Source organism: Rhinoderma darwinii, chromosome 4 (genome assembly GCF_050947455.1).
Source record: "Rhinoderma darwinii isolate aRhiDar2 chromosome 4, aRhiDar2.hap1, whole genome shotgun sequence".
NCBI lineage: Eukaryota > Metazoa > Chordata > Amphibia > Anura > Rhinodermatidae > Rhinoderma > Rhinoderma darwinii.
The window spans coordinates 60,879,630-60,900,383 of record NC_134690.1 but is presented as its reverse complement, the minus strand read 5'-3'; the positions used below and the strand labels follow the sequence as shown (position 1 = coordinate 60,900,383).

The window sequence follows — 20,754 nt, the reverse complement described above, 5'->3', positions numbered from 1 at the left end:
CTATGTTTTCTGGAGACAACAATTCTCAACAATACCGATTGAAAACCTTGTAAAGAATATCTGTAAGTGGGATATTTAGAATGGGTAACAAGTATACAACAATTACTCTTAAAGTGCCATTCATATTGTAAATTTAAGGGGGTTATCTCATTAAAACAACCTTTTTCAAGTGAAGCTGTCTTGGTGATCAGTTGATTGTTGCAAGTCCAGCTTCATACCCCCCCAGTAATCAGCCAGCAGATCATCCAGTTGTACCTTTCCTATGCAGCGGCCACTGCAGGCGAGATGTAGTATTACATGAAGGCAATTCAAATTAATGCAATACATGGATGAGCCAGGTCCGCCAGAGCAGGGAAGAAGCTGATACTTAGCAGCACTCCTCTCTGACTCAAAGAGGCGAGTTTTGAGTGGTTACCAACCTTTATGACATCCTATTAGGTTATCTAGAAAGGGGTTGTCTGAGTGCCTTTTACTGCTAGGAGTTTAAGGCCAATTTAAGGCCACACTTTTCACATAAATAAAACCTGAATTGTAATTATAAATAAAAAAAATTATATTATAGAGTAACTTTGTACCCATATATTTCCTGGAAGTAGACACCTGACACATAGTGGAAATGCCACTCAGCACTTTACACTTGTGGGCGCCTTCATACAACTTTGCATCAAATCATAACGCTTTTATAAAAAATGCATACAATCTCTGCTTGTGGTTGAAACTCTGATCCATCAGTGCTTTAGATGCATTATACCTCCTAAAAATAAATGTTGGAAATTTGCAGAGTTCATACATGACACTTTTGCATATGTCAACATGCACATACAGTATCTTCACAAAATCAGCTGCCTCACCTTCTCACAGCTTGAGTAGAAAAAAAAGACCCCCTATATGGGACATTCAGAGAGCACATATCCCCTCTAATTGGTAAGGAGGGGTGATAATATGAACAAAAGTTCCTGTATCACACCCCTGGGGTCACTATTAGACTGTACAGGGGGAGAGAGGGAAGTAACAGGGTGTGTTCATTCATCCCGCTCTCATTTGCAGCTCCTGAATACTAAGGCATGAACTACATAGTATAACCAACACCCACAATACAATCTTGACAGATAACCATAGACTCTGGAATGTGTTACACAAGTCAGTGTGGTGCAATGCAGGCAACACACTAAACCATGGGGAAAAACACAATTTACTGCAAATTGTCCACAATTTCATGGGCCAGGCAACCTAATCTGCAGTGGGTTTGTCCCAATATATGGCATTATAATTTTCTGATGATGATCTACAGCTGCCACCTAGGCTTGGGCCTGGACCTATAGCATAGACAGATTAATAATCTAATTATTCTTACATATTTTAATAATATAGTATGTTTCCAATGGTTAAATGTTAATTATGTCATGTTTAAAGCTATTTTAACTATAAGTCTTTTTTATCTTCCATTTCAAGTTTAAAACATTGACAAAACCATTATTTTTGTATTAAACAATATATTATTTTCTCCAAAAAGATTGTGTCATGTCAAAAATATTCTATCTTTCAGGCAGGCAGACGTTATTGAATTAGGTGGCAATAGCTGAGAGGCCATACAGTCCTAATTTGGAAAATGCTTTGCTTTAGGGAACCAGTTTTGATAACCTGAGCTAAAAACAAGGGAACAATCCAGTGATTAATCTTGGCTTTAAAAGTATTGCTCATAGATTTAACTGTCTTCTCCGGTGACATCCTGGACAGGTTTCCCTTGTACATATAGTAGGACTGTCAAATACTCTGACCTCTCTGGCTCTTTGCTTCCACACTGAGTTTATTAGGATTTATGGTACAGTGTATTGTATACACTGGTTTATATGTTATATATAGTATATTGTCTTACTTCTCTTGCCTTACATCACTTACTTTCCCACATCATGAAATCATGGATGGATTCCCGCCAGTTACCAAGACAAAATATTGTGTAAATTCATGAAAACTCCAAATCCAAATAAAAAATGAACACTGCCAGATAAAAACAGATTCCTTTAAATAGGGGCATTTTTGGGGCAAAACTAGTGAATATATTTGCACAAAGGTGACCGAACACATAGAAAATTATAGTTATTTTTCCCAACTTCACAACTGTAGTTATATTTTCCAACTTCCCCACAAACATGCATGCTCGGCTGAGCATTCATGTTTATTTCCATAGAGAAAATGGACTAAGCTGCTGACAGACTCCATAGGAACAAAGGAAATCCAACATGCCCGATCCTACTTTCCCCCAACATCTGCCATTGAGGGAGAGTGGGGTAGCCCCTATACACATTAGATTGTTGGCAGAGCCTGCCAAAATCACTGGATTCTCATAACTTCTGTCTAATGTGTACGGGTACCTTAAGATAAATCCTAAATTGTATACTGTCATGATCTGTGGGTGCTGGGCACAAGCGTGTGTGTGCGCACCCTACGGGACACAGCCGAGCGGAGCGGAAGTGAGTGCTGGCGTCTCCTAGGAAGGAGATGCCGACCAGCACTCACAGATCCATGGCCGCGGCCGCCGAGGGGTGTGTAGGAACGGTGGTAAGCAGCCATGGACACTACAGTATTCCCCCTCTTACGCCCCCTCTTCTTGGGACCAGAGCGAGAGAGAAATTTCTTAATGAGGGTAGGGGCATTAAGGTTCTCTTCTGGCTCCCATGTCCTCTCCTCAGGACCAAACCCTCTCCAGTCCATCAAATAGAAAGTCCTTCCTCGTACACTCTTGCAGTCCAGGATCTCCATCACCTCAAACACATCAGATGAACCGCTGGCAGCAACTGCAGGACTAGGAGTCTTACTGTAGTGGTTCAGGACCACCAGTTTCAGGAGGGACAGATGAAAGGAGTCGAGGATTCTGAGGGTAGGAGGCAGCTGAGGAACCTGGGAGCAAACTTGTACAAAGACACCTTTAAACAGATATTCCATGAGGACAGCCAGTCTTTGGTACCTGGAAGATACTGAGGCGGCTCTCTTCTTATATCTGCTTTTCACTTCATGCAATCAACTACTAGCAGAATAGAGGACCGGGTCTGTTGCCAGATTTGCAGAAAGTCCCCAAATGCAGAGTCAGCAGCGGGTACCAGAGATGTAGCCGACACAGGAAAAGGGATTCTAGGATGTGGACCGTACACAATGTAGAATGGTGTGGAAGTGGTGGACTCACTTGCATGATTGTTGTATGAGAACTCGGCCCATGGAAGAAGCTGTACCCAGTCATCATGCTGCATGGAGATGAAGTGGCGGAGATAATTCTCCATGATCTGGTTAATCATCTCGATTTGACCATTGGACTGGGGGTAAAAGGCTAAGGAAAAGTCCAATTTCACATCCAGGAGTTTACAGGAGGCTCTCCAGAATTTCGAGGTGAACTGAACCCGCTGATGAGACAGGATGTCACGTTGGGTTCATGGACCCACTAGGCCATACCGCCTTGGCGGTATGGCAGCTGGCCAACAGGGCGCAGGTCACAGTCCACTGTTCGTATAAGGTACCTGTGGCAGCTCAGACAGTAGCAAGTCAGGCTCGGCTAGGACTAGGCAGCGGGTAGACGTCAGGCGTGGAGCAGCAGGACAGGCATAGATACAGCACAGCACGACTATAGCACAGCACGGCACTGGAACAGGATAGCACGGGATACAGGATACAGGAACAGAGAACACTGGAACTGGAAAACACTAGGAGACCATTTGCTTAGACAAACTAGGATAAGACAAACAACGCTCAGGCATCGAAGCAAGGGATGGACCCCTCTCACTCATGGGCTGATTAAAACATTAAAGTCCGGCGCGGGCGCTGCCCCTTTAAGAGCGGGTACAAGCGTGCACGCGCACCCTACGGGACCCGGCCGAGGTGAGCGGAAGTGAGCGCTGGCGTCTCTTGAGGAGGAGACTGGGGCCAGCGCTCGCAGACCCTTGGCTGCGGCCGTCAGGGGGAGAGTGAACCTGACGGCCCGCAGCCACGGACATGACAGTATCCCCCTTTTACGCCCCCTCTTCTTGGGGACAGAGCGAAACTTCTTCAGAAGGGTAGGCCAATTGAGGTTCTCCTCTGGCTCCCAGGACCTCTCTTCAGAACCAAACCCCCTCCAATCCACCAAATAAAAAGTCTTTCCTCTCACTCTCTTGGTGTCCAAGATCTCCTTAACTTCGAAGGTGTCTGAAGAGCCGCTGGAGGCAACCGCAGGGCTAGGAATCTTGGTAAAGCAGTTCAGAACGACTGGTTTCAGAAGAGAAACATGGAAAGAGTTGGGGATCCTGAGGGTAAGAGGCAAATGAAGTTTGTAGGCGACAGGGTTGACCTGCTGCAGGATTTCGAAGGGTCCAAGGAACCTGGGAGAAAATGTGTACGCCGGCACCCTCAGTCGAATATTCCTGGAGGACAGCCAGACCTTCATGCCAGGAAGAAACTGAGGAGGTTCTCTTCCCTTTGTGTCCGCCTTCCGTTTCATGCGGTCGACCGCCAGCAGGATGGAGGATCGAGTCTGCTACCAGATCTGCAGAAAGTCCCTAAAAGCCGTGTCAGCAGTTGGTATCTCGGGCATATCAGGCACCGGGAGAGGAATTCGAGGGTGTTGGCCATATGAAGAACGGTGTCTTCTGTGTGGACTCGCTGGTGTGATTGTTGTATGAGACTTCAGCCCACTAAAGCAACTGCACCCATTCATCTTGCTGCTTGGAGATGAAGTGGTGTAAGTAGTTCTCCAAGATCTGATTGATCCTCTTGACCTGACCATTGGACTGAGGATGGTAGGCCGAGGAAAAGTCCAACTTTACACCTAGGAATCCGCAGATGGCTCTCCAGAGCTTTGAGGTGAACTGAACCCCCCCGATCAGACACAATATGCTGCGGAAAGCCGTGCAGGCGGAAGATGTGTTGTATGAACAGCTTGGTCAGTTGAGCAGGGGGAAGACCGGTCTGAGGAACGAAGTGGGCCATCTTCGAAAATCGATCTACCACCACCCAGACAGTACTGCATCCAGAAGAGAGAGGCAGGTCAGTAATAAAGTCCATAGCTATATGCTGCCAGGGAGCATCGGGCACAGGCAATGGCTGGAGCAGGCCAGCAGGTCTGGAGTGAGCGACCTTGTTAGCTGCACACACTGAGCAGGACGAAACGAAGTCCAAAATGTCCTTGGGCAGTGTGGGCCACCAGAAATGACGGGCAATCAGATCTCGGGTCTTACGGGTCCCCGCGTGACCTGCCAGTCTAGAGGAGTATCCCCAGCGGAGAATACTCCCTCAGTCAGCCAGGTGCACAAAAGTCCTCCCTGGTGGAATGTCCCCAACTTGCAGGGGATTGAAAGAGACAATGCAAGATGGATTAATAATGTTCTGTGGAATCTCCATGGTGTCTTCTGTCTCAAAAGACCTGGACAAGGCATCGTCCCTCACGTTCTTGTGGGCCGGGAGATAATGGAGCTCAAACTGGAACCTGGTAAAGAACAGCGACCACCTGGCCTGACGAGGATTCAGACATTGGGCCGTCTGGAGATAGGTGAGGTTCTTGTGTTCCGTAAAAATCAGGGTGGGATGAGCTGCGCCCCCTAGTAGATGTCTCCACTCCTCCAGGGCAAATTTGATGGCCATTAACTCTCGATCCCCATTCGAGTAGTTACGTTCTGTGGAAGACAAGAGCTTAGAGAAATATCCACATACCATAGACTTGCCCTTGCACCAGCACCGACAGAGGATGCATCCACCTCCAACGAGAACTGTAGAGAAACATCTGGATGATGGAGGATATAGGCTGATATGAAGGCACTCTTCAGGCTATTGAATGCAGACTCTGCCTCAGGAGTCCACACCTTGGCGTTCATGCCCTTCTTAGTGAGGTCAGAGATAGGAGATGTCAGTGAGGAGAAGTTTGGAATAAACTGTCTGTAAAAATTTGCAAATCCCAGAAAATGCTGTATGGCCCTCAAGCTTTGAGGACGTGGCCATTCCAGGACAGACTTTACCTTTTCAGGATCCATCTTGAGACCTCTATTCGAGACAATGTAGCAGAGGAAGAGCATCCTTTTCAAACATGCACTTCTCCAACCTAGCGTACAGACGATTTTCTCTTAACCGAAGCAAAACTTGACGGACATGTCTCTGATGAGTCACAGGATCTGGAGAAAAAAATCAAGATGTCATCAGTATAGACTACTACACAAACATAGAGGAGGTCACGCAAAATGTCATTAACAAACTCCTGTAAGACCGCGGGAACATTACACAGGCCGGAGGGCATTACTAGGTACTCATAGTGTCCATCACGGGTGTTAAATACAGTCTTCCATTCGTCACCCCGGCGAATCGGGATTAGGTTGTAAGCCCCACGCAGGTCTAGTTTGGAAAAAATCTTGGCACCACGTATACGATCAAATAATTCAGAGATCAGCGGCTACGGATATTTATTTGTCCCCGTGATCTGGTTGAGACCCCGGTAGTCGATACAAGGACGCAGGGAGCCATCCTTTTTTTTTACGAAGAGGACCCGGCTCCTCCCAGGGAGGAAGACTTCCGTATGAAGCCCCTCTCCAAGTTCTCCTTAACATAGGTGGACATAGACAGAGTCTCTGACAAGGAGAGAGGATATATCCTACCACGGGGAAGGGATGCACCAGGGATCAGCTCGATAGGACAGTCATATGCCCGGCGTTGGGGCAGTGTTTCCGCCTCCCTTTTGCTGAAGACGTCTTAAAATGCAGCATAACCATGCAATCCTTCCAATGACCAAGGAAAAAGGAGGCTGAGCCGAAGTAATCTGCACCAGGCATCGGCTGTGACACACCGGGCCCCACTAGAGAACCTCTCCAGAGTTCCAGTCCAGGACTGGGGCATGTAGTTGGAGCCAAGGCAGACCCAGCAGCACAGGGTTAACGGCCTTGGACAGGACATAGAACGGTAGAAGTTCGAAGTGGTGAACCCCTACTTGGAGCCTCAGCGGCTTGGTCACAGCTATAACTGTGTCTGGCAGAGGTAGGCCATTTACTGATGCAACCATCAACGGTCTCTCCAGAGGGGTAGTGGGTAATTGAAGAAGGTCCACCAGGTCTCTACAAATGATATTAGCAGCGGATCCAGAGTCCAGATACGCAGAGACCTGATGCATTTTTTTCACCGGACACTATGGTCACGGGTTTGGACAATTTATACAGGATTTTCTCTTTGCCCAAGGTTATCTCTCCTACCAACCCTAGGCTTTGGGGCTTTTGGGTACACAGACGCACAAGATGGGCTCAGAGGCCGCAATAAAGACAGACTCCTGAAGTGCGTCTGTGCTTTTTCTCCTGGACAGACAACTTGAGATGGTCTATTTGCATAGGCTCCTCTGATTGGATAGCTGATGAGGGCAGCAGGGGTTGCTGGAATGTAGGAGACAGCCTAGATTCTCCTGGCCCGGTGAATCTCTTGAGACTGTTCCTGGATCCTCATGTCAATCCGGGTGGCTAGAAAGATGAGGTCATCTAGGGTAGAGGATAGGTCTCGAGCGGCAAGATCATCTTTGATGTCGGAGGAAAGACCTTGCCAGAATGTAGCCACTAAGGCTTTGTTGTTCCAGATCAGCTCTTCCACCAGGGTACGGAACTGAATGGCGTACTCGTCCACAGAGGTGTCTCTTTGGCAAAGGATCAGCAGGGATGCAGCCGCCGAAGAAACTCACCAAGGTTCCTCAAATTCAGTGTGGAAAGTCCATAGGAAACACCGTGGGTCACGGGTCTCCGTTCCGTGATCTTCCCAGATGGGGTTCGCCCATGCCAGGGCCTTGTCTGTAAGGAGAGAAACAATTAATGTGATCCTTGCGCCATTAGAAGGTAATGCACTGGCAAGTAGACTGAAGTGGATCTGACAATGGTTCAGAAATCCCCTGTAGGTCCACGCGTCTCTGTCGTAATGGGGAGGAAGTGGCAGAGAGAATAGCAAATCTGTACTGCCAGGAGGTGTAGTAGGAGGAGCAGCAGGAGCAATAGGAGCAGGTGCCGGGAAGGTTGCAGTTTGTGTATCCATCCGATGCGCAATAATGTTCACCGCCTGGAGGAGTGTGTCCTTTCGTGACTGGAGGTTAGGCATCTCTGCCCGCATGGCTTGTGACATCGTCGTGGTCTTGGGTTGACCAGCGGGGTCCATGGCCTGAGCGTATTGTCACGATCTGTGGGTATGTAGACCCACTAGGCCGCATCGCTGTAGCGGAGAGGCAGCTGGACAAACAACAGATTACCCAAGCAATACAAAATCCAGCACAAGGGTACCTGAATAGTCCAGACAGTCGCAGTGGCTAGGCACAGATGGAACTTTGACGGCAGAGGATGCCAGACATGGCAGAGGATATCAGGCGTGGAAGTTGACTCCAGACGTGGTGTACGACTGCAGGCGTGACCGATGGCAGAACACGACTCCAACACTCGATAGGGCTCAGGAACCAAAACAGCACAGGATACAGGAACAGGTAGTAGGGCACGGGAACACTTGGGAGCAGGATAACACTGAGGGACCATTTGCTAAGACTAACATGGGAAATACAAACAACACTCAGGCGGGGAGTGAAAGGGCAGGGCCCCTTTTATAATCCAGAGTGATTAGGGCTAATTTGTAATATAATTCATGTCACACAGCCGAGCGAAGTGGAAGTGAGTGCTGGCATCTCCAAGGAAGGAGATGCCGACCAGCACTCACAGATCCATGGCCGCGGCCGCCGAGGGGTGTGTAGAAACGGCGGTCCGCAGCCGTGGATGCTACATAGACATAATGGTCTGAAATGGAATTTGCTGCATATGCTAATGAGTATATACGACATCGGTGACAGACTTACACTCAAGTGGTCCCTATGCAGGAACAGTAAATGGACGTCTTGCTATCCAACAATTAATTTGTAAATAGTGAGGTGATCACTGTAGAGCTCATATTTTACGATTTTTGTAGAAAATCTTTTTATGCTGTGCCAATTTTTCTGGTAAATCGCAAACCACTGGTCATTTTTTACACAATCCCTTGTATACAATCTAGTAGACATGGGGACAGCATTTTTTTTTTCATAGTGGGGGCTACCCCCTTATTTATATGGCCCCCTACATGGGGCTTCACATATTGCATGTTGACCTTTGGGTGGCATCTTTACTCTCCTCTTGGCCATTCAATAGTTTCGTATAACTCTATTATGGTGTCACACACTGATGCTTTAAATGCTCCAGCAAGTCATAGCCCCTTATATCTGCTGACTGATGGGGGTTGGGGTCTCAGACCCCCACTAATTTCACAATAATGACCTATGCTAAGGATAGACCATCACTGGATATTCCTGAAAAAAACTTTTTAAATGCACAGTGCCCAGGGTACAGAATGTAATTCAGCAGGGTGATCCTAAAACAAATAATGCCAGAATTTGTAACTCAATTTTCTTTGTGGATTAAAGGGAGTTTCTAGTTGCAGCTAATTAATCATTTTATTATATGATGCAACTTTCTGTTATACTTTTCAAAATCTCTGCTTGTAGTCACTTAATGTGAACCTTCATTGTTTACTTCTAAAAGATGAAAACCTGTTCTGGTCATCAAGGGCTGAATGATCACATAATGGGGTCCTAGAGACTGCTGCTAAAAAGGGAATGTCCCAAGCCAGGAAACCCTAGTCTAAATTGAAGGCTAGCAGGGGCAATGTGGCTGGCATGGGGCTTTGTGACTAGAATGGAGGCCTTGTAAATAGTATAAGGGGGTCTTGTGGCTGCCATGGGGTAATTGTAGCTTTCCTAGGAGCTTTTAGATCTCATGAAGGTCATTGTGGCTATCTTGATGGCGTTGTAGTTGTCATAAGGTGTACTTCGGCTGTAATAATGGGCATTCTGTGGCTCTAATGGGAGTATGTGGTGCGAAAGCAAGAAGCCAAATTTGCCTGGGTGGCAAACTCTGCTGAGACACATCACAGCAGAAAGAAGTCTTCATGACGGTAATTTACATGCCCCAAGTGTTTTCCAAGGCTAGCAACACCCCTGGGGGGAAGAGGTAGAATCAAAATGTACTCTAGTTATGCCACTTATTATGGTCATGTGATAATTACACCACAGATATCACGTGACCAACACATATGTTTATACTTTGGCAGTAAACAATTAAGATTCCAATTCAATGACTGCAAGCTGAGATTTTGAAAGCTATAAGGACTTTATACAAAAAGTATATTAGAATACCTTTTTGTTACACAAGGAATAAGCTTCCTATTTGTAAAGTGTTAGGAAAAGCTATACTGTGGAAACTACAGAATAAGAAAGTTTATTTAGTGATAACAGAGGATTGGTTTTGGCATTGTAAGGTTGTGCTCGTCATTCTTCAGTATTCTTCGGAGTTCATGTTAATCTGTTTACTGTGTCCCTACCTCATCTACACAGTGTTACCCTGAATGGAGATGTGACACTGTTTACTTGCATCTGTTAAATTATTATTTCTTACATTAAAAGGTCATTAAACCATAGAAAGCATAAACACCCAGTTTTCCCTTCAGTACTGTATATGAATGTTACTACCTTATCCTTAATTTAATCACCAAAGTAATTTATCTCTTGAGAGTCTCATTTTCATCCAAGTGCAATTATATTTCACAGTATGCATGTTGATTAGGCAGAAACACAGAAATAATTCATCAGAATATTACAAAAATAATTAATCATCAATATACACGGGGAAAAAAGAAATTACAATTCTCCCTGTTCTATTAAATAATTAAGCACTTTAATTCTGAAATGATGTATGTTTAATGGAAAGCATGAGATAATCTGTCACATATATGTACACATAAAAGTCAAGCTATACCCTCCCTAATAATTGCTAGGCATGATGTCATTCTGATCTTTGCTTATGGTACGTAATGATGGAGGTGAACCTGTAATGTATTGTTAGTACATAGCAGGGTCGTTTACTATGATAATGCATATAGCGCGTGCGTACCATCATTGTTACCAGAGCTAATGGCTTCTCTGATTTGCTGCTATGTGGCATTACATTTATATATGATTTGGAATTGGGAAAGGGGTGTTGTTAGGGTGGGAATACCCTGCCAAGATAAATAAAGTTGTAGTACCACGTATAATGACAAGATAGTGAAGAGTTGCCTTTAAATTTAAAGGAACACTAAAAGTTGAAAAACGCAAAAACAAACAAAAATATCTTCCTCTTCTTTGATCTTGTCCTGTCTCAAATATTTATCATGTAGAATTTATATATATTTGTCCAAGGAGATAAGACATTTTTCCTCTGGAAAAACTTCTCAACTGACTACAAAAGGAGCCTTGCCCCACTGGTCTGCCTGCAAGAGTTGATTGGCACACTGAGCCATGCCCCTTCAGGAAGGCCCGCCTCCATCCACTATCTGCCAGATGAAATGAAAGGGATGAATGGTTTACATACTATAGAGGTAGCCATGTAATTACTTTTGGGTCCCTGGAGAGAGGGTAGGTCTTATCCCCCTTGCAAGGGTCATAGATAGGGTAGACATAGAAATTTTGACATCCGAATAGCTACTCTTAAGGCCTTATTCACACAAGCGTTGAATACATCCGTGTGACAGATTTTGAAACAACGACCACCATACGGACTCATGTTTTTCAATGGGGCCGTTCACACAGCCGTTGTTTCAACAGGCCGTATAAAGGGTCAGTTGAAAAATAGAACCTGTTCTATTTTGATCCGTTTTCACAGATCCCTCCATAGGCTCAAGTCTTCCATGTTCAAGTTTCCCCATGCTCGTGTGAATCTAGCCTAAGTGTGTGTGTGGGGGGTGGGTAAACTTCAATTCCCTGCACAGTGGGTGACCTGGAGCGTCAATGTCCAGGAAAAAATTGTAAATAGCCCGCATCACTAGTTACGGACCCCCATTAATCGGAAAGCAATAGCACATCCTATCGATACCCATCACTTTTTTGTGTCCAAACCTCCTATGATTTTTGTAGTCATGTGCAGTTATTTGCCCAGCAAGTGAATGGGAGCGCCAATATCCAGGCAAAAATTGTGAATGGCCCTCATCACTAGTTATGGACCCTTATTGATCAGAGAGTAATAGCATATCCTAGAGAAAACCCATCACTTTTTTGGGTCCCAACCTTTAATTCCTGAAGTCATGTGCACTTGCTGACCACATTGTTTTCTAAAACAGTAATGACTCAGACAGTGGGTGGAAGAGTATAAAGTATCGGACCAATAGGCAAGTGCCAGTGTTTGACTGCAGCCCCTATATGTGTCTTATAATTGGGCATTACTGCATTTTTTATATTTTCAAACAAACCTCTGTGTGTTTCATAACTTCTGCATGGACGGTGGAGGTGCATCACAGGAGCCAGCAATGCCTTGTGAATTTCAATCAGTTTACTCTGCAAGAACATGCGTCTATCAGCAGTTTAATATTTAATTTGCTAGATCAATTTGTTTTCGATTTTATAGGAATAAGCTGTACTTCCCGGTGACATTACAGGACAAGACAGAACACTTTGTCTGAGCGATGGCTGACTTCTTTGCTGCTTTCCACTGACTTTAATCTTTAAACCAATTTCCAAGGCAGATTTCAGGCTAATCTTATAAACCTCCTACTGCGCAAGAAATGAAATTAATGTATAAATGGTAACAACAGCAACATTTTTTTCTCTCTATTGCAATCCCTTTAGATTAAAAAAATAGGAATGCATAAAAACATTTTTATTATTTCCTGGAAGTGCAAAAGGGGTCGTCTACTTTTGTCAATCCCTATTTGGTAGTGGAGTGGCCTAACAATAAGATGATTAGAGAGCAGGACACTGATGGGACCACAAATGATTTAGCTGTATCTTTGGGGGAACCTACCAGTAAGTGTTTAATCTCCTGTAGCACCACCACAGGGGAAATTAAGCATTACAAAGTTCCCATTTAAATTAGTGGGCTTTCTATGTACTGCATATCATTTTTGAGTCCTCCAGAGTGAGACACGCTCTTTGTAGCCTTTCTCTGCTCTGGCATGAATTTTGCGAACAGAGAACCCCTCTATTAACTCATATTTGCCTTGGCTCAGGCTGTCATACATAGGAAGACCACATCCCTATTGCATAGACAGTGTACCCATATGTGTGTGTTTTACAGAATCTGCAATAAGTGGGGCTAATGGGACTAATAGTCTAGAAGTTTCACATAGGTAGAATTGTTTTAAGCCGTTTGTGTCCGTTTTGTGGTCTAAAAGAGTTGCAAACTATGGCGCACGTTATATTTGCGCAATAACTTGTGACTTTTCTCTCCTCTCGCCACATTTGCAAAGTGGCGCAAAAAGTGGGCGGGTTAACTAGGAGCGGGCGGGGCCAGCATGTTTTTGACACATTTATCATTTTTTCCTAAAGATAGAAAATGGCGCAGATTGCAACACAAATATATGCCTGCTCAAAGCAGGTGTAGATTTACATGTCTGTGTTTATGGCTGCCTGATATGCGCCAAATGTATAAAGAGGCATGCAGGCAGTGTGCGCATGTCTGGCTGGTAAATGCACAGGCGGATCCTATGATTGAAATCCGGTTGGGAGAAAACGAGCACCGCAGCAAGTTTTGCTCTGTTTGTTAACGGCCCTCACTACTCCCTTAAATATATACGCCACATCATCAATACAAGAGGGAAATAAAAGTGGAACACAGAAACCAGACCACTAAATAGATTCAGACACAAAACCCGTACATTTTTTTAGACCCCTAGATCGGACTCCTAATTATTCCAGACCCCTAGACCATACACCTAAATAAATTCAGACCCCAGACCAGACCCCTGCATTAATTCAGATGCTAGACAATACCCTTGTAAATACTTATCTGACCCTGATCCAGGTTCCTCTTCCACTCTGGGTGCCGACGCACAAAAGGGTCCTGATGCTGGCAGTGTCAGGACATTGTGTTCCCTGCCACACATTATATCCTGAGGTTCATAAGTGTCAGGACCCTGTGTGGCATGCCCAGAGCTGAAGAGGAGTGGGGAGAGGTGAGTGTTACTAGTCAAATACTATTGGATTAATCCAGAAGATAGCAGCCGACTCCCAAAAGAAAAAAAATCAACGTTGTTGTTCGTGGTGAATGTGATTGCCTCTGGATCTGCGCTGCCCTGCCTGTTGGTGCCAGTCCCACACTTGAACTAGTCCTGACACTGTTGATGTTCCTAGGGCCTGGTGGGCTTGACAAAGGTGGAGTATTCAATCCAAAGTAATCTGATTGCAAACGCACACATCTTATTTTGTGAAATTACCAGCAGTTGGCATTGCTATACCTTTTTTTCACTGGAGCTGGCCTCAAAGTTTAAATACTGGCTGGGCTGCTGGTTTACTGGCATGGTGGTAACCCAAAGTATACATCAGAAATAACACCTGATTGCAGGGTTTTCCAGTACAGGGACCCTCTATGACCAGCTTGTCTCTTGGTTCTCTGCAATATGAATAGTATCTTGGTCAGTCTTCTACAAGTTAAACAGATGAGAAACAACTACTGATGGTGTCTATCAGAGGTGTTACATGTAGCTTTAAATAGATCCTGAATGTCCCCCAAAATGTGCATTGCTGGGGCTCATGCACCCAGCAAAGCTGAGTGCACTGACCCTGTATGACAGCACAGGAAGACTAGATAAATTTGTGTTATAGACTTATATAATAATGGATTAAGTAGATTATAGGCCTTGGGTTGTTCCCCAAACTGCGGCCCCCCTTCTCCACTGCCGCCCTGTCACGCCAGAGCTATAGTGAACCCCACCTTTCTGTGCGAGCATTGACACACGTGTATTACGATTCCCCTTGTCAAAGGGCTGTGTCCCTACATACTGACAGTTTCCAACCATTGCTGACAGTATCACACAGTGTAGGGACGCATCATCCTGACAATGGGAATGATAACACCCATTTGTCTATTAGTCCTGGACTACACTAGCACTATTTGTGGAATAGTGCCACACATTGCCCCCTGTAGATAGTGAGTACCCCCTGTAGATAGTACCACAGTGACCCCTGCAGTTACTTCCATACTCTTCCCCTTGTAGATAGCGCCAGTGCCTCCTGCAGAAAGTGCGACAGTGCCCTCTGTAGATAGTGCCACACACAGCCCCTTGTGGATAGTACCACAGTGCCCTCCGTAGATAGTGCCACACTGCCCCCTGTGGATAGTGCCACACACTGCCGATGTAGATAGTGCCACACACAGTGCCCATTCAGGTAGTGCCATAGTGCCCAGGTAGAGAATGCCACACTACCCATGTAAATAGTGCTATACTGCCCATGTGGATTGTGCCACACCCCCCTGTAGATAGTGCCACACTGCCCATGTAAATAGTGCCACAACCCCCTGTAGATAGCGCCATACTGCCCCCCCCCCGTAGATAGCGCCACACTCACCTGTCCCCGTTCCAGTGCTATGCTCTCTTCCAGCAATGCAGGCCTCTTCTGACCAGACCTGCTCCAGCGGAGTGACGCAAGCGGTGCGATTACATCATCAGGCTGCCTGCATAAAAAAAAAAGCGCCAAATGGCTGGAAAGGGAACCAATGGCTCCCTTGCCTCACCACTGCTGCCAAAGGATATAATTGAGTCCTATAGTATAAAAGGGTCTTTCAGTGCTGGTCACAGGGAGGGCTTTCTGGGCAACTGGAAAACCCCCCTTACGTGGGCCTTAAACACAAAGCAGTTCTGTCGTGTTTTTTTGCCACGATTCGTGGCCAAAAATGCGACAAAACTGCTATGTGCTTTTATTATATGGATGGCCATTGGGCCCCGGGGAACCTCGGGCGGCCGCACTAAATGGCCCTATGGGGATCCGCCACTGGACTCATAGACAATCTGTGTGCTACTGTTTTGTGTATTCTCCCTAACAAGCAATGTTGGAGCATGTTACAATTTTATTTTCTCACTGATTCATTTGGAGTCCATGATAAATAAAACAAGAACTAAAAATTTAAGGCAAATGGAGGTTCAGTATGGATCCATAGCATGCTATGTGTGCACTATATAACAAATCTTTGAATGGATTCATAATACGTGTGTTTAAGGCCTTACATCCCTTTTGTGGCATTCTATTTATCAGCCAGGAAGATCAGAATAAAAACAGAATTTAAAAAGAAAGAGAATTAATTTTCTTTCAATGAAACATGAGATTATTTTTTCGAACATTGCTGCATCCCGAGCTGTAATCTATGGGGAGTTCTGGAGTTGTAATTTAAGCAATGTATAAAGCATAGACACCATTGTTTTTTTACATGCGTGATCTCTATTAAAACTGTTTTTGAAGCAATAAGTATTTTCTGTATCTGACATTAAAACATTAGGACATGTCCATCCAAGGCAAAGAGCTAATGCATGGCTGACATAGTAAAAATATAATACATTAGTGGGAGACAAACATTTTGACATTTTTCAAATTCCTATATCAAAGTATTGGAAAACAAATACCTTTCGAGCAGATGGGAAGATGGAATTAAATGTATGATTTCTTCTTCTTATCTATATATTGGTATACCATACACAGCAATTCCTTATACTTTTGCATTGCTCATCACTCAAGGTAATAATCTATGAGAAAATGCATTGTTTCTTGCTTCTGCTTTCATCCTAATCTGTCCGTGTACACAAACACTAACCGTGAAATTGTGGGACGCATATGAAATGAATCCTGCAGCTGTATGAAGTATACAATTTAACATTGGTTTTTCATGCTCACATAGGCAGAGAAAAGATTGTATTGTGCCGGGACATCATCTTAAAGGGCTACACAAAGTGTTGGCTTTCTCTGTTTTATTGGAGAAAGACATCTTTAATCTCTCCAGAATGTTTTAGGATAGCCAGCATCTTTTTTCTTATATATTTATATCTTATATAAAATGAAAAGGGTATCACTTAAAGAAGTACTTTGGCGTCCCCCCCCCCCATTTGCAAATGTGATGTAGTGTAATGTACAGTAGTCATGTGTATCGGATTACCTGGTGCTGTGTTTCACAGGTAGCCGCACTGTTCCGGGCCGCTGATCTTTAGTCTGACTCTCTTTATCCTACAGCGTCTAATGTAGGAACCAGAGGTCAGTGTCTCAATGCTAGTCTAGGAGACTCACATTAAAGCGCTCATAGACTTAGAATGAAACGCTCTTAGTGTGGTGGTCTTGTGTGTATTATGGGGACAGTATGCAGAATATGGGTTGGTATTTGATCTAGGGCCCCGGTTTGGGGCCTCTATTTAGTATTTTGTGGAGGTGTACCGATATGCAGTGATTTACTGAGTTTATATACTTTTCTTCCCTTGAATATAATGCTGTACCATGCTTTATTTTCACTGTGATTCTTACTGTATGTACTGTGGTCCCTTAACTACCACAACAATATTAAATTTTTTAATTGTGTGTCATTATAGGTTTTGATGGCCAACTTGCTATCATGCTATTTCAAATAAAGTATTGAATTTGTGTATGGTACAAATTGTGTGCTATTAGTTATTTTTTATTTTGATACTGTAGTGTCCATGGCCACGGGCCGTCGGGTTTACTCACCTCCTGTCGCCTACAGCCATGGATCCGTGAGCGCCGGTCCCATCTCCTTCCGAGGAGACACCAGCGCTCACTTCCGCTCCGTTCTGCTGTGTCCCGTAGGATGCGCTCGCACGTTCGTGCCCAGCCTTAAAGGGCCAGCGCGCGCACATCAGGAAATCATCATTATCAACGGCCCATGATTTCCTGGTCTATAAGAAGGCCCCAGCCCTTCTGATCCTTGCCTGAGCATTGTTAGTTTTCCCAGTCTGTCTTGTAAATGGTCCCTTAGTGTTTCCCATTCCAGTTGTTACCCGTGCCCTGTTACCTGTTCCTGTATCCCGTGCTGTTCTTGTTCCTGTGCCTACTAGTGTTGGAGTCGTGTCTACTGCACCTGCTGTCGTTTGCCACGTCCAATGTCTTCTGCCACGTTCAGTGTCTTCTGCCTTGTCCAGTGTCTTCTGCCACGTCCAGTGTCTTCAGCCACGTCCAGTGTCTTCTGCCACATCGGATACTGCCCGCCACGTCTGACACTACCTGCTGCATGGGCCTCCATCCGTGCTGAAGCCACAGCCACCATATGGACTAGTTCAGGAACCTAATCGTTACTATCTATTACTGACTTTCGTATAGACTGTGACCTGGTCAGCTGCCTCTCCGCTATGGCGTAGCAGCCTAGTGGGTCCACATACCCTGTGATCATGACAGATACAAACATGTCTACATATATGTTTATAGTTATACTATGTATTGATATACGTGGACGATAATTTTGCTCTTTGTGGCCTTTATTGGTATAGATATTAAAATGAGACGCTGACTTACGGTCCCTACAGAAGACACTCTAGGACACAGGGAGGTAGACTAAAGATCATGTGATTCAACGACGGCCCAGAACGGAACAACTACCCGGCTACCTGTGAAATACAGCACCAGGTAAACCGATATACATGACTTCATTGCACTACATCACATATGCAAACTGGGGGCGAAGAAATAAGTCTGAGTGTGTCTTTTTTTCCACGCTATACAAACATAATAGACAGAAGGGCATGTTGTTTTCTTCCCCCTCTCCCTCCTTGACCCTTGGCCTATTCCCTGCCAGTTTGTTGGCTTAAAATGCATTTAGTCTTATAGGCAAACCTAGTGGTGGGAGCAGTTGAAGTCACAAAATCTAGTTACATTTAAAAATTATTTATATTGCCACTAGCTGAGCTCTAAGCATTTTGATTTATGACTGCGTTCAATGAGAGCTGTATGAAGAGATACGTAGTGAGCTCCCTCTAGTGGCAGCTGCAGGCAGACAGAATTTTCTTATTTAACAGGGTAATTGAAGAGCAGTAACAGAAAAACAGAGCTCTGACCCCAGAAGAATTCTGAACCTGTGAGGATTAAATTAAATTAACCATGAACCCCCTTCGCCATCCTAGCCCATAAAATAATAAACTATATTAATATATTATTATACAATATCAAGTGTTAACTAATTAAGTATCAGGGATATAACATATCAACGCATAACCATCCTAGAACACCATGGATATCCATTTTAACCTGTTTATCACTTTAGACTACCAGAGTTACTAGGTACTAACTGCTAAGCAACTTTAGACCCCCAGGGATATTATAGAATACTACCACTAGGCCCTAAACTACCCTATGTAAACATGTGTGATGTAGTACATGTAGAAAGTTAGCAAAGTGAGTATAATCAGGGGTTGAATAGGAATTGTGCCTTCTCTATTGATGGCACTAATACACTTGAAGTGCCACTACTTGTCTGGCCAAGGTCCCTTGTCTCACCTCCGCCACCACGCTCTCCAAAGCAACGCATGCGCAAAATGACATCTTAAAGGGACAGGAACATGTCAGCTAATTGGTGCTTAGACTATGTCTGAGGATCCCTGATCATTTAAACCTACTTAGAACAGCAACCTGTATTTTGTAAAGGTGTTTATTGTTTGCTGTTTTGCATTTGATTTAGACTACGTTGTCAGCGATTGCTAAAGAAGCTGCTCAGGGGAAATGACCTGGGAAAAGTACCGCCTTTTTTTTTTCAACTTTTTAGCATTTTTTACCCTAGTTCAAGCTTCCTCCTAACCTAGCCCGTAACTGGCATTCATCTTCCACAACTGTTTCTGACTTTATTGATGGAACCTCCCTGGCCTGTTCTCTCCCAGGCGCCTGTATGAATTACTATGACCACAACACTGAGGTCACTTGTTAGGAAACAAGACTCTGTGGTTAGAGAGAGAGATAGTAAGTGATGTAATTTGATGGACAGATGCTGACAGCATGACATAATTTGTAGCAGAATGGGGTAACATATTCCATGCTTCCTGTAAACACCTGCAAAGTTCAGTCTTAGAAGTTGGGAGCATTTTTGTCATTATTTACTGATGATGAGTGTAACGTCCGTGGTCATTGACCACGAACTCCTTACATCCAGTCGACGCCCTTCTCTCCAGAGATGTCTGCGCATGTTCCACAGTGACCACCAGGATGCGCTCGCGAGCTCAGTCCAGACTTAAGTTGACAAAGCGCACACAGGTGGGAGATTGAGCTGATTGCTCCCAGAGCACCCTGGGTTATAAGAAGGGCCAAGGTGTGGACTCCAGAAGCAGAGTCCATATTCAATAGCCTGAAAAGTGCCTTCACATCAGCCTCTATCCTCCATCATCCAGATGTTTCTCAACAGTTTTCGTTGGAGGTGGACGCCTCCTCTGTCGGTGCTGGTGCACTCCTGTTCCTGAGAGGTTCCAAGGGCAAGTCAATTGTATGCAGCTGTTACTCTAAGCTCTTCTCTTCCGCAGAACGCAACTACTTGATTGGGGATTGGGCGTTACTGGCCATCAAATTGGCTCTGGAGGAGTGGAGACATCTATTAAAGGGCGCAGTTCATCCTATCTTGATATTTACGGACCACAAAAACCTCACCTATCTCCAGACGGCCCAGTGACTGAATCCTCGTCAGGCCAGGTGGTCGCTGTCCTTTGCCCGGTTCCAGTTTGAGCTCCACTACTGTCCGGCCGACAAGAATGTGAGGGCAGATGCCTTGTCCAGGTCATTCGAGACAGAGGACACTATGGAGTCTCCACAGTGTATCATTAACCCATCCTGCATCATCCTTGTCAACCCTCTGCAAGTTAGAGACATTTCCCCGGGGAGGACTTTTGTGCGTCTGGCGGACAGAAGAAGAATCCTCTGCTGGGGACACAGTTCCAAATTGGCAGGTCACGCGGGTGCTCGTAAGACCCGAGACCTGATCGCTCGTCAGT

The 20,754-nt window shown here is 44.9% G+C and overlaps 1 long non-coding RNA gene across 1 annotated transcript in view; it reads left to right on the top strand.

The window, feature by feature from the left end:
• LOC142760710 (uncharacterized) overlaps window positions 1-19,804 on the top strand; it is a 32,842-nt gene extending 13,038 nt beyond the window's left edge. The window contains exons 2-3 of the long non-coding RNA XR_012883371.1: window positions 18,277-18,412; window positions 19,461-19,804. This is a non-coding gene — a long non-coding RNA (uncharacterized LOC142760710). The remainder of the gene's footprint in view (window positions 1-18,276; window positions 18,413-19,460) is intronic.
• Window positions 19,805-20,754: the final 950 nt, after the last annotated feature.